Source organism: Hyperolius riggenbachi, chromosome 9 (assembly GCF_040937935.1).
Source record: "Hyperolius riggenbachi isolate aHypRig1 chromosome 9, aHypRig1.pri, whole genome shotgun sequence".
In the NCBI taxonomy this organism is placed as follows: Eukaryota; Metazoa; Chordata; class Amphibia; order Anura; family Hyperoliidae; genus Hyperolius; species Hyperolius riggenbachi.
The window spans coordinates 124,460,892-124,485,822 of NC_090654.1; positions in this window are offsets into that span (position 1 = coordinate 124,460,892).

Genomic DNA, 24,931 nt, shown 5'->3' on the forward strand with positions numbered 1-24,931 from the left:
TTTTTCTCCACCCATCTTATTGAAATTTTTTACATATTCGAACTCCCGTCTGTGGTGGTTGCACAGATGGCTTGCCAGCCCTGAAGTGCCAAACCTGGTGCCCAATTTGCCTCTGCTCAGTGATTTACGGCACACAGAACAGACTGCCCTGGATTCATCCTCTTCCAGAACAGTAAAATAATTCCATGATGGGGACGTGCGTGCACTAGAGTTGGGCCGAACGGTTCGCCTGCGAACGGTTCCACGTGAACTTCAGTGGTTCGCGTTCGCGTCCCGCAGGCGAACTTTTGCGGAAGTTCGGTTCGCCCCATAATGCACCCTGAGGGTCAACTTTGACCCTCTACATCACAGTCAGCAGGCCCAGTGTAGCCAATTAGGCTACACTAGCCCCTGGAGCCCCACCCCCCCTTATATAAGGCAGGCAGCGGCGGCCATTACGGCCACTCGTGTGCCTGCATTAGAGAGAGTAGGGCGAGCTGCTGCAGACTGTCTCTCATAGGGAAAGATTAGTTAGGCTTAGCTTGTTCCTGGCTGCATACCTGTTCTGTGAACCCACCACTGCATACCTGTACTGTGAACCCACCACTGCATACCTGTTCAGTGAACCCACCATTGCATACCTGTTCTGTGAACCCACCACTGCATACCTGTACTGTGAACCCACCACTGCATACCTGTTCAGTGAACCCACCATTGCATACCTGTTCAGTGAACCCACCACTGCATACCTGTACTGTGAACCCACCACTGCATACCTGTTCAGTGAACCCACCACTGCATACCTGTTCAGTGAACCCACCACTGCATACCTGTTCTGTGAACCCACCACTGCATACCTGTTCTGTGAACGCACCACTGCATACCTGTTCTGTGAACCCACCACTGCATACCTGTTCAGTGAACCCACCACTGCATACCTGTTCAGTGAACCTGCCACTGCATACCTGTACTGTTCAGTGAACCCGCCACTGCATACCTGTTCTGTTCAGTGAACCCGCCACTGTATACCTGTTCAGTGAACCTGCCACTGCATACCTGTTCTGTTCAGTGAACCCGCCACTGCATACCTGTTCTGTTCAGTGAACCCGCCACTGTATACCTGTTCTGTTCAGTGAACCCGCCACTGTATACCTGTTCAGTGAACCTGCCACTGCATACCTGTTCTGTTCAGTGAACCCGCCACTGCATACCTGTTATGTTCAGTGAACCCGCCACTGTATACCTGTTCTGTTCAGTGAACCCGCCACTGTATACCTGTTCTGTTCAGTGAACCCGCCACTGTATACCTGTTCAGTGAACCTGCCACTGCATACCTGTTCTGTTCAGTGAACCCGCCACTGCATACCTGTTCTGTCACCATGGTGCGCACCAGTCCAGCACGGCCGTCACTACACAAACAGCTGTTTGCGGTGCGTTACACGGTGAGTTTGGTGTGTCAGTGTGAAGCAGTACCTTAATTACACTACCTGATTGATGTATACACATGCAAGATGTTTTAAAGCACTTTAGGCCTGTCATTTAGCATTCAATGTGATTTCTGCCCTTAAAACGCTGCTTTGCGTCAAATCCAGATTTTTCCCGGGGACTTTTGGTGTGTATCCCACTCCGCCATGCCCCCCTCCAGGTGTTACACCCCTTGAAACATCTTTTCCATCAGTTTTGTGGCCAGCATAAATTTTTTTTTTCAAAGTTCGCATCCCCATTGAAGTCTATAGCGGTTCGCGAACTTTTACGCGAACCGAACCTTCCGCGAAAGTTCGCGAACCCGGTTCGCGAACCTAAAATCGGAGGTTCGGCCCAACTCTAGCGTGCACGTGGAGAAGTGGTGCGAGTGGTGCGACCTGTTCTAGCACGTCCATGCTCAGCATAGGACTGGTAGGTACTGACAGACGGGAAAGCACTTGCAGGCTGCTGGCCAACTGTCTGCTCTGTTTCTCCATGCTGCACACGCCTGCTAGTGCCTAACCCACCAGATGGCGACCATGTTGGATCAGCCACCTCATCATCCAAAATATCATCCAGTTCAACCAAAGCACTGGAACCCATAAGTGACTCTTCTTGGCCCTCCACCTGGCCACCAAACACCTCTGTAGTTGAGTGGTGGTGATGTTGACTGGTGACACTGGATGAAGAAAACACAGGGGCCATTTCTGTCACCACAGAACCCACCACTTCTTGGGAGCTTGATCCCATGGTCTCCTCCAATGCCTCCTCCCAATCCTTCTCCACATCTCTCTCATCGACGTAGGTGTGCTTTACTTCTGGAGGAGAGTACTGGGAGGAAGAAACCTCATCAAGAGAAGCAGCTGCGGTCGGTTTCTGGTCATGAGGAACCTGGCCACTACTGGTGCTGCTGCAACTAGCTTCAAGTCCTTCAGACTGGGTTCCTGATCTAAATAATCGACAACTCTCTTTGCCTGCTGCTCTGTCAAAATGTTCCTGCGTGTGAACACAAGGAAGACATCTCTGACCAGAGGGAAAGCTTCCTGCTGCTGCTGCCACCTAGTGTTGGGCGAACAGTGTTCGCCACTGTTCGGGTTCTGCAGAACATCACCCTGTTCGGGTGATGTTCGAGTTCGGCCGAACACCTGACGGTGCTCGGCCAAACCGTTCGGCCATATGGCCGAACTAAGAGCGCATGGCCGAACGTTCCCCGAACGTTCGGCTAGCGCTGTGATTGGCCGAACGGGTCACGTGGTTCGGACCCGAACGCGCTCTGATTGGCCGAACTGTCACGTGGTTCGGGTAAATAAATACCCGAACCACGTCATATCTCCGCCATTTGTCTGTGGGTTTAGCTTTGGGTAGGCAGGCAGGGTAGTTCGCGCTCCAGCCACGCTAGCCAGGGTCCCCCCCAGTCATTGTGTGTCACTGCTGGGAACAGTAGTACACCGCTCGTTCAGCCACACTATATAGCATTCTGTGTACTGTTCTGTGTCTGCTGGGAACAGTGGTACACCGCTCGTTCAGCCACACTATATAGCATTCTGTGTACTGTTCTGTGTCTGCTGGGAACAGTAGTACACCGCTCGTTCAGCCACACTATATAGCATTCTGTGTACTGTTCTGTGTCTGCTGGGAACAGTAGTACACCGCTCGTTCAGCCACACTATATAGCATTCTGTGTACTGTTCTGTGTCTGCTGGGAACAGTGGTACACCGCTCGTTCAGCCACACTATATAGCATTCTGTGTACTGTTCTGTGTCTGCTGGGAACAGTGGTACACCGCTCGTTCAGCCACACTATAGAGCATTCTGTGTACTGTTCTGTGTCTGCTGGGAACAGTAGTACACCGCTCGTTCAGCCACACTATATAGCATTCTGTGTACTGTTCTGTGTCTGCTGGGAACAGTAGTACACCGCTCGTTCAGCCACACTATATAGCATTCTGTGTACTGTTCTGTGTCTGCTGGGAACAGTAGTACACCGCTCGTTCAGCCACACTATATAGCATTCTGTGTACTGTTCTGTGTCTGCTGGGAACAGTAGTACACCGCTCGTTCAGCCACACTATATAGCATTCTGTGTACTGTTCTGTGTCTGCTGGGAACAGTAGTACACCGCTCGTTCAGCCACACTATATAGCATTCTGTGTACTGTTCTGTGTCTGCTGGGAACAGTAGTACACCGCTCGTTCAGCCACACTATATAGCATTCTGTGTACTGTTCTGTGTCTGCTGGGAATAGTGGTACACCGCTCGTTCAGCCACACTATATAGCATTCTGTGTACTGTTCTGCGTCTGCTGGGAATAGTGGTACACCGCTCGTTCAGCCACACTATATAGCATTCTGTGTACTGTTCTGTGTCTGCTGGGAACAGTGGTACACCGCTCGTTCAGCCACACTATATAGCATTCTGTGTACTGTTCTGTGTCTGCTGGGAACAGTAGTACACCGCTCGTTCAGCCACACTATATAGCATTCTGTGTACTGTTCTGTGTCTGCTGGGAACAGTAGTACACCGCTCGTTCAGCCACACTATATAGCATTCTGTGTACTGTTCTGTGTCTGCTGGGAATAGTGGTACACCGCTCGTTCAGCCACACTATATAGCATTCTGTGTACTGTTCTGTGTCTGCTGGGAACAGTAGTACACCGCTCGTTCAGCCACACTATATAGCATTCTGTGTACTGTTCTGTGTCTGCTGGGAACAGTAGTACACCGCTCGTTCAGCCACACTATATAGCATTCTGTGTACTGTTCTGTGTCTGCTGGGAATAGTGGTACACCGCTCGTTCAGCCACACTATATAGCATTCTGTGTACTGTTCTGCGTCTGCTGGGAATAGTGGTACACCGCTCGTTCAGCCACACTATATAGCATTCTGTGTACTGTTCTGTGTCTGCTGGGAACAGTGGTACACCGCTCGTTCAGCCACACTATATAGCATTCTGTGTACTGTTCTGTGTCTGCTGGGAACAGTAGTACACCGCTCGTTCAGCCACACTATATAGCATTCTGTGTACTGTTCTGTGTCTGCTGGGAATAGTGGTACACCGCTCGTTCAGCCACACTATATAGCATTCTGTGTACTGTTCTGTGTCTGCTGGGAACAGTAGTACACCGCTCGTTCAGCCACACTATATAGCATTCTGTGTACTGTTCTGTGTCTGCTGGGAACAGTAGTACACCGCTCGTTCAGCCACACTATATAGCATTCTGTGTACTGTTCTGTGTCTGCTGGGAATAGTGGTACACCGCTCGTTCAGCCACACTATATAGCATTCTGTGTACTGTTCTGTGTCTGCTGGGAATAGTGGTACACCGCTCGTTTGCCACTGTATAGCATTGTGCTCTGTGTCGCTGCTGGGAATAGTGGTACACCGCTCACCCGTCACTGTATAGCATTGTGCTCTGTGTCGCTGCTGGGAATAGTGGTACACCGCTCACCCGTCACTGTATAGCATTGTGCTCTGTGTCGCTGCTGGGAATAGTGGTACACCGCTCACCCGTCACTGTATAGCATTGTGCTCTGTGTCGCTGCTGGGAATAGTGGTACACCGCTCACCCGTCACTGTATAGCATTGTGCTCTGTGTCGCTGCTGGGAATAGTGGTACTGTATAGCATTTCTGTACTGCCACTGTACTGCTGCCAGTCAGCGTGTACTGTAAGGATAAGTGAAATGAGGAAGAAATCCGGTGAAAGAGGGAGGGGCAAGGGAAGAGGTGTTTCCCCTGACGGTTCACGTACAGGCCACAGGGGAGCACCCAAGAAAACCCACTCAATACCGCCCATGTTGTCCAGGACAACAACCCTCACAAATCCAAAAGAACAGGACCAGATAATTACTTGGATGACCTCTCAAGCGTCCAGCAGTGGGTTAAGCAGCACCAGCACATCACGCACGAGGTCCGAGTCCTCAGCCAGTTACAAGGAGCCAGTGGGCACAAAGCTGACACAACCGGCAGCGACACCACGCACACAACTGCCAGATAACCAGTCCGATGAATTACCTCAGGACACAATGGGGTATTCGCAGGAGCTATTCCCAGCCCAACAAACTTCCACCTTTCAAAGGTCAATGGAGGAACAGCCAGAAATGTTGTGCCTGGATTCACAACCGTTAACTGTGGGAAATGCACCGCGCACTGAAATACAAGGCGAGTCCGAAGAGGACTCGGAAACCCAAATCCCAGAGCAATTTGGGCAGGAGGGGTTGCAATTGCAGGAGGTCGGCCGACAAGATCTGGAAGACGACGTTGGAGTGTGCTGCGCAGAGGTTGTTGTGGGGAGCTCTACTCCACGGCGGTGGCCCACAATGACATATGACGAGTTTGAGGAGATGGAAGAGGAGGGTATGGACAATGTGGACAGAGACCCAGATTTTGTTTGTGAACGAGAACATCGCCGTCGTAGCAGCAGCACAGATGAGTCTGTTGAAGAACACACTGCTGCACGAGTTCGCCTTGTGCCACAAGGTAGGCGGCGCGCAATTTCAGGCACCACAAGCGTGGAAGTTCAAGTGAGAGGCAAAAGAGGAGCAAACAGAAATCGCCAGCAAGGAGGCAGGTGCTCCAAAGTCTGGGCTTTCTTTGAAGACTGCACTGAGGATGTTACCATGGCGATTTGCAAGGTGTGCAAGACCCGCCTGAGCAGGGGGAAAAATATTAACAACCTCTCCACCACCAGCATGAGCCGTCACATGCTATCCAAACATCCCACTCTTTGGGCAAACGCGTCAGGACAGGGTACCAGAAACAACACTGCCTCCCTTGGGTTCACCAGACCCGCCTCAGCAGCAGCAGTAGCCCAGCCATTGCGTGGTTCACAACATTCACAAACATCAGACGACGCTGACACTGTCACTTTCCGGAGTAGTGCTCTTGAGGTCTCCCAGTGTTCATCAAACACAACAACCAACAGCCCTTCCGTGTGCAGCGCTACGGTTCAGTTGTCTGTGTCGGAGATGTTTGAGCGCAAGAGGAAATTGCCAGCAAATGACCCCCGGGCCGTGGCAGTAACAGCCAGCATAGCCAAGCTTCTGGCCTGCGAAATGCTGCCATATCGATTGGTGGAGACAAACAGCTTCAAGGGCATGATGTCAGTGGCCATCCCACGTTACGTGGTTCCCAGCCGCTACCACTTTGCACGCTCTGCAGTGCCTGAGTTGCATGAGCACGTGGTCAGCAAAATAACCTGAAGCTTGAAGAATGCCGTTGCCTGCAAGGTTCACCTCACCACTGACACCTGGACGAGTGCGTTCGGCCAGGGTCGATACATCTCCCTTACCGCGCACTGGGTGAACCTTGTGGAGCCTGGCAGCGATTCCTCACCTGCTACGGCACGGGTGTTGCCCACGCCACAAACAGCTGCACCGCCGTCCCTCCCACTGGATAACAGCAGCACCTACCTCTCTGACTCCTTCTCCTCCAACGCATCTCAAAGCTGTACCTCATCCGGAAACGCTAACCCAGCAGCAGTAGGATCGTGGAAGCAGTGCAGCACAGCTGTTGGCATGCGTCAGCAAGCGTTGCTGAAGCTAATCTGCCTTGGGGATAAGCAGCACACAGGGGAGGAAATTTGGAGGGGAATAAAGGAACAGACGGATTTGTGGCTGGCACCGCTGGACCTGAAACCGGGCATGGTTGTGTGTGATAATGGGAGTAATCTCATTCGCGCTTTAAGGTTGGCTAAGCTGACACACATCCCTTGCCTGGCGCACGTGATGAACCTAGTAGTTCAGCGGTTCCTGAGGACATACCCAGGCGTGCCCGATCTGCTGTTGAAGGTGCGTCGAGTGTCCAAACATTGTAGAAATTCCAGTACTGCTTCGGGGGCACTCGCCAAGATGCAGGAGCGCTTCAATCTCCCCCACCATCGCTTGCTGTGTGATGTCCCTACGCGCTGGAATTCTACGCTGCACATGCTAGCCCGCTTTTGCGAGCAAAAGAGTGCAGTGGTCCAGTACATGACGGCGCAGTACCGAGGCGCATCCGGCCAGCTGCCAAGCTTCTGTGGATCCGATTGGGCCAACATGTTGGACCTCTGCCAAGTCCTCCAAAATTTTGAGCAATCCACGTTGCTTGTGAGCAGTGACAACTCTTCAGTCAGCATTACCATACCACTGCTGTGTTTACTGAAGAGGTTGATGTTAAAAATCAAGGAAACAGCTGTCATGATGCAACTGGGGGAATCTGAAGGAGAAAACGATCAGCGTGATGGTACCAACATCAGGCCATCCGCCTCAGGGAACGCTGGCCCCAGCAGCTATGACGAAGAAGAGGAGGAGGAACAGCTGGAGTTGGAGCAGGAATTTCATGCCACCACTGGCGAGGGCCAGAGCGGTGCACGTTGGACTTCCACAATTCAACGCGAATGGTCAGCAGAAGCAGACCAGGAGGAAGGTGACGACTATGATGCATCACAACAACTATCACAACGCTCACAAGAGGATGATGAGGATTCTGGTAGGACTCTGGCACACATGGCTCAATTCATGCTAGACTGCATTGAACGTGACCCACGCATTGTGCGCATTCTGGACAACACCAATTACTGGGTTTATACCCTTCTGGATCCACGGTACAAACACAATGTTCCAAAACTGCTTGAAGAAAGAGTCAGACAGGTCAAAATGGAAGAATACCAGCAGGCCCTTGTGGAGACTTTAGAGAGGAGATTGACATCCTCCCCCTCCTCTAGCCAGTTGTACGCAGACAGACTGACTTCCGCAAACCCAGGACGACCAGGAGGGCAGCAAACAACGCAAGCCGCAGCTAGTACCCAAAAGGGAATGGTATCGGCAGTGTCCTTGGAGTGGGAAAATTTTCTGACACCCATGCAGCCGCAGCCCACTGAACAGCAAGCGTGCAGATCCACCTCCAACACCGATCGCCTGGAGAAGATGGTCAAGGACTACATGTCAGATGGCGTAGCTGTGTCGAACCATCCATCTGCACCCTTCAACTATTGGGTATCGAAGCTAGACACCTGGCACGAACTGGCAATGTACGCAATAGAGGTGCTGGCTTGCCCGGCAGCCAGCGTTATGTCGGAACGCTGTTTCAGTGCTGCTGGAGGCATCGTCACAGATCGGCGTATCCGCCTCTCTACAGAAAATGCAGACCGTCTGACTCAAATTAAAATGAATCAATCCTGGATTGGAAATGACTACGCAACACTCCAGGACCCCAACCAAGTAACATGACCAATGAACATCTGGGATGGTGTTGCGTTTCCGGGCCCTGTTTATTGAACCTCTCATCTGTATTACATTTATGACTGCATGGCGGCAAAAAGCATTGCTGCTATATCCGCACGCTTTTTGTCCACATGCAAGGCCTGGGTTGTTGTGTCTCACAAAGCGTGGCCTTCTCCTCCTGCGCCTGCTCCTGTTCCATCACGTCTGCTGCTGCTGGGTTAGCGTTGCCGCGTGGTCCCTGTTTATTGAACCACTTATCTTTATTACATTTATGACTGCATGGCGGTACAAAGCATGCTATCCGCACGCTTCTTGCCCTCATGCAAGGCCTGGGTTGTTGTGTCTCACAAAGCGTGGCCTTCTCCTCCTGCGCCTGCTCCTGTTCCATCACGTCTGCTGCTGCTGGGTTAGCGTTGCCGCGTGGTCCCTGTTTATTGAACCACTTATCTTTATTACATTTATGACTGCATGGCGGTACAAAGCATGCTATCCGCACGCTTCTTGCCCTCATGCAAGGCCGGGGTTGTTGTGTCTCACAAAGCGTGGCCTTCTTCTCCTCCTGCGCCACCCTCCTCCTGTTCCATCATGTGTGCTGCTGCTGGGTTAGCGTTACCGGTCCCTTTTCCTGGAACCTCTTATATGTATTACATTTATGACTGCATGCCGACAAAAAACATGTTACCTGTGCAAAGAAAACAGACATTTCCCGCATTTAAAAGACAGTTTTCCCTTTGAAACTTTAAAATCGATTTTCTCAAAAACTATAAGCTCTTTTTGCTAATTTTTTTTTCCTCTTGTACCCACTCCCAAGGTGCACATACCCTGTAAATTTGGGGTATGTAGCATGTAAGGAGGCTTTACAAACCACAAAAGTTCGGGTCCCCATTGACTTCCATTATGTTCGGAGTTCGGGTTGAACACCCGAACATCGCGGCCATGTTCGGCCTGTTCGGCCCGAACCCGAACATCTAGATGTTCGCCCAACACTACTGCCACCCTCAACCTGATCACGTACTTGACGTGATCCACCAACACCACCATCACTCCATTTTCTTTTAGGAGTGGCAGGAAATTGCTGCTGCTCTCGCTTCATTGTTTTGGGGCCACAACCTTTATTGGGGAAGGGGTAAGAGCGACAGAACAGATAAGAAAATAAGGGGGTGAAAAAAAGAAAATAAATCAAAAAGACAAAATAAAGAAAACAAAAAACAAAACAAAACAAAAAATGAACTTAGAAAACAAAACAAAAAAAACGTGCACTACACTCAACTAATCAATCACCGCCTAACCTGTCAAACACTAAGCCTGTGGCCTGGCTGGCTCTGTCTAACCCTCTCCACACAGCAACTACTAGCACACTACACTACAATCTATCACTCAAAAACAATCTACTGTCACTCTCTCACAAATACACCTAGCTACTACTACTAATATAGCTCACACCAATCTCATTCTCTCACACAGGGCCATATGAGTTTTCTCCTAGGTTATATTTTTACATCTTGTAAATAAAATGCCTTTTAAACCACCAGCAAGCAAACAAATAATCAAAATAATGTGACAGTACTTTTTCACCTACTTTTTGGTACTTTTTCCATTTCAAAGTGACAAAAAGTGTTTTTAACCACTTGAGGACCTAGGGCTTTCTACCCCTTAAGGACCGGCCACTTTTTTTCCATTCAGACCACTGCAGCTTTCACGGTTTATTGCTCGCTCATACAACCTACCACCTAAATGAATTTTGGCTCCTTTTCTTGTCACTAATAAAGCTTTCTTTTGATGCTATTTGATTGCTCCTGCGATTTTTACTTTTTATTATATTCATCAAAAAAGACATGAATTTTGGCAAAAAAATGATTTTTTTAACTTTCTGTGCTGACATTTTTCAAATAAAGTAAAATTTCTGTATACATGCAGCGCGAAAAATGTGGACAAACATGTTTTTGATAAAAAAAAACCCATTCAGTGTATATTTATTGGTTTGGGTAAAAGTTATAGCGTTTACAAACTATGGTGCAAAAAGTGAATTTTCCCATTTTCAAGCATCTCTGACTTTTCTGACCCCCTGTCATGTTTCATGAGGGGCTAGAATTCCAGGATAGTATAAATACCCCCCAAATGACCCCATTTTGGAAAGAAGACATCCCAAAGTATTCACTGAGAGGCATAGTGAGTTCATAGAAGATATTATTTTTTGTCACAAGTAAGCGGAAAATGACACTTTGTGAGAAAAAAAAAAAAAAAAAAAGTTTCCATTTCTTCTAACTTGCGACAAAAAAAAATGAAATCTGCCACGGACTCACCATGCCCCTCTCTGAATACCTTGAAGGGTCTACTTTCCAAAATGGGTCATTTGTGGGGTGTGTTTACTGTCCTGACATTTTGGGGGGTGCTGAATTGTAAGCACCCCTGTAAAGCCTAAAGGTGCTCATTGGACTTTGGACCCCTTAGCGCAGTTAGGCTGCAAAAAAGTGCCACACATGTGGTATTGCCGTACTCAGGAGAAGTAGTATAATGTGTTTTGGGGTGTATTTTTACACATACCCATGCTGGGTGGGAGAAATATCTCTGTAAATGACAATTTGTTAATTTTTTTTACACACAATTGTCCATTTACAGAGATCTTTCTCCCACTCAGCATGGGTATGTGTAAAAATACACCACAAAACACATTATACTACTTCTCCTGAGTACGGCGATACCACATGTGTGGCACTTTTTTGCACCCTAACTGCGCTAAAGGGTCCAAAGTCCAATGAGTACCTTTAGGATTTCACAGGTCATTTTGAGAAATTTCGTTTCAAGACTACTCCTCACGGTTTAGGGCCCCTAAAATGCCAGGGCAGTATAGGAACCCCACAAATGACCCTATTTTAGAAAGAAGACACCCCAAGGTATTCCGTTAGGAGTATGGTGAGTTCATAGAAGATTTTATTTTTTGTCAAAAGTTAGCGGAAAATGACACTTTGTGAAAAAACACAATTAAAATCAATTTCCGCTAACTTGTGACAAAAAATAAAATCTTCTATGAACTCGCCATACTACTAACGGAATACCTTGGGGTGTCTTCTTTCTAAAATGGGGTCATTTGTGGGGTTCCTATACTGCCCTGGCATTTTAGGGGCCCTAAACCATGAGGAGTAGTCTTGAAACGAAATTTCTCAAAATGACCTGTAAAATCCTAAAGGTACTCATTGGACTTTGGGCCCTTTAGCGCAGTTAGGGTGCAAAAAAGTGCCACACATGTGGTATCGCCATACTCGGGAGAAGTAGTACAATGTGTTTTGGGGTGTATTTTTACACATACCCATGCTGGGTGGGAGAAATACCTCTGTAAATGGACAATTGTGTGTAAAAAAATCAAAAGATTGTCATTTACAGAGGTATTTCTCCCACCCAGCATGGGTATGTGTAAAAATACACCCCAAAACACATTATACTACTTCTCCCGAGTACGGCGATACCACATGTGTGGCACTTTTTTGCACCCTAACTGCACTAAGGGGCCCAAAGTCCAATGAGTACCTTTAGGATTTCACAGGTCATTTTTGTTTCAAGACTACTCCTCGCGGTTTAGGGCCCCTAAAATGCCAGGGCAGTATAGGAACCCCACTAATGACCCCATTTTAGAAAGAAGACACCCCAAGGTATTCCGTTAGGAGTATGGTGAGTTCATAGAAGTTTTTATTTTTTTGTCACAAGTTAGCGGAAATTGATTTTAATAGTTTTTTTTCACAAAGTGTCTTTTTCCGCTAACTTGTGACAAAAAATAAAATCTTCTATGAACTCACCATACTCCGTACGGAATACCTTGGGGTGTCTTCTTTCTAGAATGGGGTCATTTGTGGGGTTCCTATACTGCCCTGGCATTTTAGGGGCCCTAAACCGTGAGGAGTAGTCTTGAAACCAAATGTCGCAAAATGACCTGTGAAATCCTAAAGGTACTCATTGGACTTTGGGCCCCTTAGCGTACTTAGGGTGTAAAAAAGTGCCACACATGTGGTACCGCCGTACTCAGGAGAAGTAGTATAATGCGTTTTGGGGTGTATTTTTACACATACCCATGCTAAGTGGGAGAAATATCTCTGTAAATGACAATTGTTTGATTTTTTTACACACAATTGTCCATTTACATAGAAATTTCTCCCACCCAGCATGGGTATGTGTAAAAATACACCCCAAAACACATTATACTACTTTTCCTGAGTACGGCGGTACCACATGTGTGACACTTTTTTGCAGCCTAGGTGCGCTAAGGGGCCCAACGTCCTATTCACAGGTCATTTTGAGGCATTTGTTTTCTAGACTACTCCTCGCGGTTTAGGGCCCCTAAAATGCCAGGGCAGTATAGGAACCCCACAAGTGACCCCATTTTAGAAAGAAGACACCCCAAGGTATTCTGTTAGGAGTATGGTGAGTTCATAGAAGATTTTATTTTTTGTCAAAAGTTAGCGGAAAGTGACACTTTGTGGAAAAAAACCAATAAAAATCAATTTCCGCTAACTTTTGACAAAAAATAAAATCTTCTATGAACTCGTCATACACCTAACAGAATACCTTGGGGTGTCTTTTTTTCTAAAATGGGGTCACTTGTGGGGTTCCTATACCGCCCTGGCATTTTACGGGCCCAAAACCGTGAGTAGTCTGGAAACCAAATGTCTCAAAATGACTGTTCAGGGGTATAAGCATCTGCAAATTTTGATGACAGGTGGTCTATGAGGGGGCGAATTTTGTGGAACCGGTCATAAGCAGGGTGGCCTTTTAGATGACAGGTTGTATTGGGCCTGATCTGATGGATAGGAGTGCTAGGGGGGTGACAGGAGGTGATTGATGGGTGTCTCAGGGGGTGGTTAGAGGGGAAAATAGATGCAATCAATGCACTGGGGAGGTGATCGGAAGGGGGTCTGAGGGGGATCTGAGGGTTTGGCCGAGTGATCAGGAGCCCACACGGGGCAAATTAGGGCCTGATCTGATGGGTAGGTGTGCTAGGGGGTGACAGGAGGTGATTGATGGGTGTCTCAAGGTGTGATTAGAGGGGGGAATAGATGCAAGCAATGCACTGGCGAGGTGATCAGGGCTGGGGTCTGAGGGCATTCTGAGGGTGTGGGCGGGTGATTGAGTGCCCTAGGGGCAGATAGGGGTCTAATCTGATAGGTAGCAGTGACAGGGGGTGATTGATGGGTAATTAGTGGGTGTTTAGGGTAGAGAACAGATGTAAACACTGCACTTGGGAGGTGATCGGACGTCGGATCTGCGAGCGATCTATTGGTGTGGGTGGGTGATCAGATTGCCCGCAAGGGGCAGGTTAGGGGCTGATTGATGGGTGGCAGTGACAGCGGGTGATTGATGGGTGGCAGTGACAGGGGGTGATTGATGGGTGGCAGTGACAGGGGGTGATTGATGGGTGATTGATAGGTGATTGACAGGTAATCAGTGGGTTATTACAGGGGAGAACAGATGTAAATATTGCACTGGCGAATTGATAAGGGGGGGTCTGAGGGTAATCTGAGCGAGTAGGCGGGTGATTGGGTGCCCGCAAGGGGCAGATTAGGGTCTGATCTGATGGGTAACAGTGACAGGTGGTGATAGGGGGTGATTTATGGGTGATTGATGGGTAATTAGTGGGTGTTTAGAGGAGAGTAAACGCTGCGCTTGGGTGGTGATCTGATGTCGCATCTGCGGGCGATCTATTGGTGTGGGTGGGTAATCAGATTGCCCGCAAGGGGCAGGTTAGGGGCTGATTGTTGGGTGGCAGTGACAGGGGGTGACAGGGGGTGATTGATGGGTGATAGGTGATTGGCAGGTGATTGACAGGTGATCAGTGGGTTATTACAGGGAAGGATAGATGTAAATAATGCCCTGGCGAATTGATAAGGGGGGGTCTGAGGGTAATCTGAGCGTGTAGGCGGGTGATTGGGTGCCCGCAAGGGGCAGATTAGGGTCTGATCTGATAGGTAACAGTGATAGGGGGTGATTGATGGGTAATTAGTGGGTGTTTAGAGAAGATAACAGATGTAAACAATACATTTGGGAGGTAATCTGACGGCGGGTTTGCGGGCGATCTTATGGTGTGGGTGGGTGATCAGATTGCCCGCAAGGGGCAGGTTAGGGGCTGATTGATGGGTGGCAGTGACAGGGGAGTGACAGGGGGTGATTGATGGGTGATAGGTGATTGGCAGGTGATTGACAGGTGATCAGTGGGTTATTACAGGGAAGAACAGATGTAATGAATGCACTGGTGAATTGATAAGGGGGGGTCTGAGGGCAATCTGAGCGTGTGGGCGGGTGATTGGGTGCCCGCAAGGGGCAGATTAGGGTCTGATCTGATAGGTAAAAGTGACAGGTGGTGATAGGGGGTGATTGATGGGTGATTGATGGGTAATTAGTGTGTGTTTAGAGGAGAGAATAGATGTAAACAATGGATTTGGGAGGTGATCTGATGTCGGATCTGCGGGCGATCTATTGGTGTGGGGGGGTGATCAGATTGCCTGCAAGGGGCAGGTTAGGGGCTGATTGATGGGTGGCAGTGACAGGGGGTGATTGATGGGTGATTGACGGGTGATTGACGGGTGATTGACAGGTGATTGACAGGTGATCAGGGGGGATAGATGCATACAGTACATTGGGGGGGGTGGTCTGGGGGGGGGTCTGGGGAGAATCTGGGGGGTTGGGGGGTGATCAGGAGGGAGCAGGGGGCAGGGGGGGGGGGTATTAAAAAAAAATAGCATTGACAGATAGTGACAGGGAGTGATTGATGGGTGATTAGGGGGGTGATTGGGTGCAAACAGGGGTCTGGGGGGTGGGCAGGGGGGGGGGTCTGATGGGTGCTGTGGGCGATCTGGGGCGGGGGGGGGGGAGAAAATCAGTGTGCTTGGTGCAGACTAGGGTGGCTGCAGCCTGCCCTGGTGGTCCCTCGGACACTGGGACCACCAGGGCAGGAGGCAGCCTGTATAATACACTTTGTAAACATTACAAAGTGTATTATACACTTTGTATGCGACGATCGTCGGGTTAACATCCCGCCGGCGCTTCCGTATGGCCGGCGGGATGTTGCGGCGAGTGAGCGGCGACAGGCGGAGGATCGCGTCACGGATGACGCGATCGCTCCGCCCATGCCCAAACAAGGACCGCCGCATTTTGTCAATACGGCGGTCCTTGCGGCGTCTGCTTCCCGGCCGCCATTTGTCTATACGGCGGTCGGGAAGTAGTTAAATCAAAGATGAAAAATTATCTCCTAGGAGAAAACTCGGGTGAAAAAGTCAATTGCATATGGCCCACAGTCTTTAAAAATACTTTTGGTTTATATACAGTCTTTAAAAGACTATTGTTTTATGTTGAAACAACTAATATGGGTCTGCCTCTCCTCTCTCTCCAACACCAGACTGAAACCCACAAGCTTCGTGACTGCACACCTCTCTTATATACAAAATGGGTGGGATAGCTAATGTCAGGTAGCTAGGGAGCTGGTTGCTAACGTAGGATTGGTTGGTTTTTGTTAAGACTCTAATTAGTGCTGCAATTCCGATTTTCATGCAGAAATCCTGTTGTTTTCACTTTTAAGCTTCTGTCTAGGGTCTTCCTTCTGATTGGCTTAAAAAATCTGCATTCCGATGGAATTCCCGGATAGCAATTCCGGAATTACCGTTTAGCGCTATAGCAATTCCGTTCCGATGCGACATAATGGAATTGCCAATTTCCGATCGGAATCACGGAGCATCCCTAGTGTTTAGATTGCCAAAGGTGAATACTCACCTTAGTCAAATGATTGCACAAAACATACTAGCACCTTTGTTTTTCATACAAGAAAAAAATACACTTCCCACTCCATTTAGATATTTTATACAAATAAAGCATGATTAGTATCCCTTCATTCTTATATTTGATCTGGTTGTGCCCTCAACATTCAACTCAACACCAAAAAATTGGAGTTTAAACAACACAAAATAAATCCTTGAAACCCTTGAAACATTAAGCCATATTCATTAAACGCTGGTTAAACTTACTGTATCCACACAGCACAACAATATTAGCTGTATTTATGCAACTGACTTGTGTAATGTGCATTATACTAGCAACACAGGCGTTATGTATGTAATATGAATCTCGCTATTTACAGGGGCACCGCCAGTAAGCAAGCGAGCCAAGCGGCCGCTTTGGGCCACACTTTATGGGGGGCCGCGCTGGCTGGCTCGCTCTTCTCCCCTCCTGCAGTCCGACTCCAGCTCAGCTTGCGTGTCAGCTATGACTCGCAAGCAGCCGGGTACTGAGGCGGCACGTCGCTAGGGGGCTACTCCTCTCCCGGCGTCTGGTTACAGCGCCTCCTCCTCCTGTGATGACGCAACCACATGTCATCACAGGAGACACCGGGAGAGGAAGTAGGAAGACAAAGCTGGAGGCTGCATGGCTGTGCGGCGCGGGGATCAGAGGAAGGTGAGTCCGACCTACACACTGGAGCCATCTATCCTACACTGGAGCCACCTACCTAACCTATCTTACCTACACTGGGGCCACCTATCTATCTAACCTACAGTGGGGCCATCTACCTATCTAACCTACAGTGGGGCCATTTATCTATCTAACCTACAGTGGGGCTATCTATCTATCTAACCTACAGTGGGGCCATCTATCTATCAAACCTACACTAAGGGGCCACCTACCTAACCTATCTTACCTACAGTGGGGCCACCTATCTATCTAACCTACAGTGGGGCCATCTATCTATCTAACCTACAGTGGGGCCACCTATCTATCTAACCTACAGTGGGGCTATCTATCTAACCTACAGTGGGGCCATCTATCTATCTAACCTACAGTGGGGCCACCTATCTATCTAACCTACAGTGGGGCTATCTATCTATCTAACCTACAGCGGGGCTATCTATCTATCTAACCTACAGTGGGGCTATCTATCTAACCTACAGTGGGCCATCTATCTATCTAACCTACTGTGGGGATATCTATCTATCTAACCTACAGTGGGGATATCTATCTATCTAACCTACAGTGGGGCCATCTATCTATCTAACCTACAGTGGGCCATCTATCTATCTAACCTACAGTGGGGCTATCTATCTATCTATCTATCTATCTATCTATCTATCTATCTATCTATCTATCTATCTATCTATCTATCTATCTATCTATCTATCTATCTATCTATCTATCCTACAGTAGGGCCATCTATCTATCTAACCTACAGTGGGGCCATCTATCTATCTATCTATCTATCTATCTATCTATCTATCTATCTATCTATCTATCCTACAGTGGGGCCATCTATCTATCTAACCTGCACTGGGGCCACCTACCTAACCTAGGTTACCTATACTGGGGCCACCTATCTATCTAAACTATAGTGGGCTATCTATCTATCTATCTATCTATCTATCTATCTATCTATCTATCTATCTATCTATCTATCTATCTATCTATCTATCTAACCTTCAGTGTGGCCACCTATCTATCTAACACTACCTAAATTGATGGCATCACCTGTACGCTATCTCATTTGTTAACCGGGGAATACCTGTATTCTGCTTGTATTTGGCTCCACCCACATCACACCTTGACCACGCCCATTTTCTGCCACGGCGCGCTTTTGTGTTGGAGCCACAACCATCTTTTTGCCGCAGCTAACGTCGGCATGGGGGGGGGGGGGGATCCTCAAGTCATGTGCTGCTTGGGGCCACCAAAACCTTAGTTGCACCCCTGACTATTTACACAATGCCAGATACAGTATGTCAGTGGCATAAATGCCAGTAATAATGCTGTGTTCTGTGTGCACACAGTAATTTTACAGGCATTTAGTGAACATGCCCCATTTTTCCTTAGAAAATGGAGATTTCAAACAGGCCCAAGAGCCAACCAATGGACTGCTTTTGTAAAACCAAGTCGTCCCTTTTAATAAAGCTCATGTATGCACACTGCAGTAATTATGCAAAGTCTGGGATATAAGGATTAGTTACAGTAAGCAGGATTGCCTTTGGGGAAAGGAATTTGGACCACTGTCCGGGCCATACCTCAATTACATAAATTATTATACTCAGCATTCCATTGCTTATCACCTGGGGTCTCCCCACTCACCCCCATATTTTCTCACAGATATTGAGGTTGCTGTTTTGGACAACTTTAATAGTGCCATTACAAGCCATAGCACATATGAATAATGCTTTATTTTTCTCATATTATTTTCGATTTTATCTCAATATTTTTTACACTTTTTTTGTTCTCTTATTTTATATTATGCACACAGACCTGTCATGTGTGATTAGATGTTTTAGTCTTGTTTAAAAAAAAGTTTAGAAAAAAAAGTTATAGATCAAGAGATACAAATGCTATAAAACCAAAGACAACGTGTACAATTGATGATTTATTTTAACTACGCATGTACTGGTATCACATATGTGGTTATTATCATGCTGCGATAACGCTATGGAATTTTTGGCTGTGGTTATCTGAAAGTCCTTTGTTAAACTGAAGGTGCAGTGCCTTTTCAGTTAGCAATTATTCATAGTTTTTCCATCTATTATTATAGGACAACTGAAGTGAGAATTATATGGAGGCTGCCATATTTATTTAGTTTTAAACAATACCACTTGCCTGGCATCCCTGCTGGTCTATTTAGCTGCAGCAGTGTCTGCAGGGATGCTCATCCAGATTTCAGATATCCGGTTTCAGATATCCGGGTAACCCGGATATCTGACCATTTTTACACTATCCAGCCGGATCCCGATTCCGGATAGTTGGGCAGAAATCTAGATAGCTATCTGCGGATAGTTTGACGGCCGACCCGGATATCCGCGGATTTTTCCTAGATATCCAAATTACAAGTCCGGTGGCAAAAAGGGCCGACAACACACGCACACACTCTCCTCCTCCTCTCTCTCTCTCTCTCTCTCTCTCATCTTGCCTTCCAGGGATTTGTAGGCTGTCAAAAACAAGCTCACATACATTGGCCAGGAATCGAACCCAGGTCAACTGCTTGGAAGGCAGCTATGCTCACCACTATACTACCGACAGCGCTACATGCTGAAGCCAGCCTAGCATGTACCATTGTGATATACCCAAGAGATAAATGAGCTTGCTTATTTGCCTAATTTGATAGATGAAAGCAGTGGGACACATGGTGAAACTGCTTACAGCCTTCAATTCAAGACTTCAGAATCAGAAAGATCATGTGCCGCCCTGGATGATGCTGGTGTAACGCACACAGCAAAGGACATCAAATTGAAGTCTGGAAGATGCCAGGGCAAGGGTGGGAAGGATGAAAAGCTAGGTGGCCATGCAATCTTTCCTGCTAGGGATGGCCTTGCCTTTTGTGTTCAACAGTCAGGGGCGCCTAAAGGCACAGGCACACCAGGCAGCTGCTTGGAGCGCCGTTTGCCATCAGGGGGCGACAGCTGGACCTTGTAGTGCACCTGGAACACACTCATTCATTCCCTGCTGGTGTCCTTTCCTAAGTCGCTATAGCCGCGACATCATGCGCCCCCTGGAGCAATAGAATTAGAGCAAATGTGCTCTGCCTCGCCTCCACCTTTAGTTCCGCCCCCCGCTGCACGGAAGTTAGGTTAACATGTGCCGGGATTAGCCATAGAGAGAAGAGTCTAACATGTGTCGGGAGTAGCCATAGAGAGAAGAGTCTAACATGTGTCGGGAGTAGCCATAGAGAGAAGAGTCAGTGTTCAACTCCGTGGGTTGTTGTAAACCTGTGTGAGTGACATGAGAGCACTGTGAGGCTGCGGGGACTTGGGAAGGCAGTTGCTCTCTCTGCCTGTACACTGTCACTGTCTTCTGGGGCTGGCTCGGTCACGCGTCTCCAGGGAATAATGTAAGATCAGCTCTCTGCCACATTGAGCTCTGGCTGCAGAACGAGGGGAGCTGTGACTGTGTAGCGAGGAAAGTTGCAGCAGAATTCTTTTTCTATTGGCCGGGTGGGGGAGGATGTGAGAGGCAGAGCAGACTGGGTGTGTAGAGCGCGGCTTTGATTTTCTATTACTGGGGGGGTTGTAGCTGCTGTGTAAACAAGCACAGCATGGGCATCTGTGTGCACAGTGACTCAGAGTGTGTTACTGTGCACTGCAGTGTTTTGTGTGCTGACAGGTCAGGTATGGACTGGTAGTACGTCTGTCTGTCTGTGTCTCTCTCACTCACTCTTCTATCTATCTCTATTCCCCTCCCTATATCTATCCATCCATCCAGTGGCATAGCTAAAAAGCTGTGGGCCCCGATGCAAGTTTTACAATGGGGCCCCCCAAGCACTCTATACATAACAATTGATACGGCGCACCAAAAACTGCCAATGGCAACTACAGTGTCAGAGGAGCAAGAAGCGGATGGGGAACAGTTTGTTAATGATTACCATTATTCAAAGTATCTAGAGAAGTGATTATTATGAGCACAGGACCAATAGAGAGCTAAAACTGTAGTTGAAGGTGGGCCCTTTGGGGCCCCTTTGTCCCAAGGACCCTAATGCGGTCGCTACCTCTGCAACCCCTATTGCTACGCCTCTGCATCCATCCCTCTCTCTCCCTCCCCCCATCTTTCTCTTCTTCTCCCTATATCTACCTATCTCTCTCTCTCTCTCTCTCTCTCTCTCTCTCTCACACACACACACACACTCATTCTATCTATCTAGCTAGCTAGCTTCCTATATATCTATCAATCCAAATCCAAATCCAAATCCAAAAAAGCTTTATTGGCAGGATCAAATACATTTAGCATTGCCAAAGCAAAACAAAACAAAACATTAACATGGGGGGGGGGGGGGGGATTGTGAGAATAAGGGAAGGATAAAGGGGGTTGGGGTATATAGTCCATAGGTGTGTGGAGGATGTAAGGGACAGCAGGGGGGACTGGGATATACAGTCCATAGGGGGGTATTGGGGGGGAATACAGTCCATGTGGTATCATGTTCCTCTCAGTTGGTGGCAGGCTGTGACATATCGGGCAGCTATTTGCACGGTTGTTTCCTCCTCCCCCAGTAGGATGTAGAGTTTCCTCTCCTCATCTGTGGAGGTAAAATCCTGGATGTGGGCGGAGAGTCTCTGGAAGTGGGCGGTCCTCACAGGTGCATATTTGCTGCAGTGTAGCAGGAAGTGGGCCTCATCCTCCAAGACCTCCTGGTCGCATTGTCTGCACAGTCTCTCCTCCCGGGGCTTCCATGTCTGTCTGTGCCGCCCTGTCTCTATCTCCAGGCTGTGGGCACTCAGACGGTACAAACTCAAGACCTGTCTGTCTTTGTGGTGATGTAGCCTCCCCAGATATGGAGCCATTGTGTACTCCCTCTGTAGTGATTGATAGACAGCGAGTTTCTTGGAATTCTTTATGTCACTTCTCCATTCCTCTATGTATTGTTCCTTGCAGCTTTCTATAGTCTGTTTTATTTGGGCTTTTGTCAGCCTGTGTTGGTGGCCTTGGCTGGGCTGGCTGCTGATGCTTTGCTTGAGAGCGCGTGGTATGGCCTCGCCCCCCTGGCTCAGTGAGGCTTTATAGTGGTAAGTGCTGGGGTTGCTGCTCTGTATATGCGCCCAGTATGAGAGTGCCCTCTGCTGGATAGTAAGCCATAGTGGGAACCTGCCTAGCTCTGCCCGGCAAGCTGAGTTTGAAGTGCTTCGATGGACATGGAGGAGATACTTGCAGAACTCTAGATGGAAGATTTCTGTTGGGCTGGAGTCCCATTTTGATTGGTCAGGGTAGGTGACCGGGCCCCATACCTCACTGCTATAGAGCAGGATTGGGGTGATGATGCTGTCGAATATCTTTGCCCACACTCTCACTGGTGGTTTTAGGTGGTAAAGCTGTCTTCTGATGGCATAAAATGTTCTGCAGGCTTTGTCTTTCAGGGCCTGTACTGCTAGTTTAAAGCTTCCTGATTGGTTGATCTCCAGCCCCAGGTAGGTGTAGCTGTTAGTGGACACCAGTGGGGAGCCATTTAATATAAATGAGGAGGTGGGGGTTTTATTTCCATTCTTCCTCTGGAACACCATCACTTTTGTCTTCTTTGGGTTGATGGGCAGTGCCCATGTGGTACAGAAAGTCTCCAATACTGACAGGCTGTCCTTTAGTCCTTTCTCTGTTGGGGAGAGCAGCACAAGGTCATCTGCATACAGCAGGAACTTCACCTCACGGTCATGCAGGAGGAGGCCTGGAGCTGGGGAGGATTCCAGGGCTACAGCCAGTTGGTTAATGTATATGTTAAAGAGTGTTGGGCTCAGACTGCAGCCCTGCCTGACTCCTCGACCCTGCTTGAAGAATGCACTTCTCTTCCCATCTACTTTCACACTGCATTGGTTCCCAGTATATGAACTCTTGATCAGGGCCGGGCCGAGGCATAGGCTGGAGAGGCTCCAGCCTCAGGGCGCAGTGTAGGAGGGGGCGCAAAATTCATTCAGCTGTCATTCCCAATTGTGTTTGAAGCAGAAAGAAATAAGAAAAGGAGGTACATGGAAGTGACTACAAGCCAGATAACTAGAGATTAAGGTGTTGGGGGCCCTGGGGTGCCTCTTAGTCTAATAGCAATCAGTGTGTGACGGCTGGGGTGAAGGGATGGAGGGGCGCACTTTGGTGTTTCAGCCTTGGGTGCTGGAGGACCTTGTCCCGGCTCTGCTCTTGATGACATCATAGGTTTTTCCTCCTATTCCACTCTCTAGGAGTTTTAGGAAAAGGCCTGGGTGCCACACTGAGTCAAACGCCTTCTTAAAATCAACAAAGCAAGCGTGTATTTTGCCACGTGAGCTGTGGACATGGGTCTTGATGAGGCTGTGCAGTGTGTAGATGTGGTCGGTTGTGCGGTGGTTTGGCATGAACCCGGTTTGGCTTTTGCTGAGTACGTCCTGCTGTGTGAGGAATGAGAGGATCCTCTTATTGATGATGCTGTTAAACAGTTTCCCCAGTGTGCTGCTGATACAGATTCCTCTGTAGTTTGCTGGATCATATCTGTCTCCATTCTTGTAGATGGGTGTTATGAGGCCTTCACTCCAGGCCTGAGGAAAGGAGCCCGCCCTCAGGATAAGGTTGAATAGTCTTGCGAGTGCCTCATGTATTTCCTGGGGGCTGTATTTGATCATCTCTGGCAGGATGCCATCGGTACCGCTAGCCTTCTTACATTTTATCAGCTTTGTTCTTTCTCTTATTTCCTGCACCGTGATTAATGTATCCAGAGGGTTTTGAAAGTCCTTGATTGTCTCATCCATGTCCTTCAGTTTTGCGGCTATTTGTTTCTGCTCCAGGGTTTGGGCATTTTCTGGGATGTCTTTGTAGAGGTTCCTGAAGTAGTGGAGCCAGATGTGGCCATTTTGGATATGAAGAGGGCTTTTTTTAGGCTTTGCACCGATATTGTTCTAAGTCTCCCAGAATGAGTTGTCTTGGAGGGAGTCCTCCAGCTGTTGGAGTTTGTGGGAGATGTGGCTCTGTTTTTTCTGCCTGAGGGTGTCTTTGTATTGTCTCTGTAGGTGGTCGTGGGTTTCCCTTAGGTCTCGGTTGTTGGGGTCTCTGTGTTTTTGGTTAGAGGCTGCCCTTAGCGAATTACGTAGAGCCTTGCATTCACTGTCAAACCATTTTTGGGACTGTTTATTTGTGGATCTCTTGAAGTTGGTCTGCTTGAGGCCTGCTTGTACTGCCATGGTGTGTAGGATGTTACTGAAGTCCTTCACTGCATGGCTGACACCTTGTTGGTTTGGTTCATATGGGTTGTTATAAAAGTTTGTCAGCAGTTCTTGGATTTTGGCAGTTTTGGTCATGTTGGTGTATTCGGTGGCAGACTGTTTGGGCCATTTGAGGGGTGGTGGCAGCTTGTAGAGACCGGTCTGATGAGGCTGCTGTGTGGTTGGTTTGTCGGTGGATTTCAGGTACAGCAGGATTTGGCTGTGGTCTGACAGGTGTGTTTCAGGGGTGACTATGAGGGCATTGATGTTTATGGGATCTGTGTCTGTGACAGCATAATCTACCACACTGCTGCCTACGTGTGAGTTCATAGTGAATCTCACAAGAGAGTCACCCCTGGTTCGCCCATTCATTATGTATAGGCCGAGGCTCCGACACAGGTTCAACAGGGCTTTCCCGCTTTTGTTTACTGTCTTGTCATAGCTGTTTCTTGCTGTCTGCATTGGTTCCTGGTAGTAGCTCTCTCCTCCAAGTATGTATGTGTTTCCCTCAGAGGTCAGATAGTCCTTCTCTGTGCCTGTTCTCGCATTATGGTCTCCATAGATGAGTACTCTCCCCTGAGACTGGAAGTGGCTGGCTTCTCTTTGTAGGACCTCATAAATATCAGGTTTGTAGTAAGGGGACTC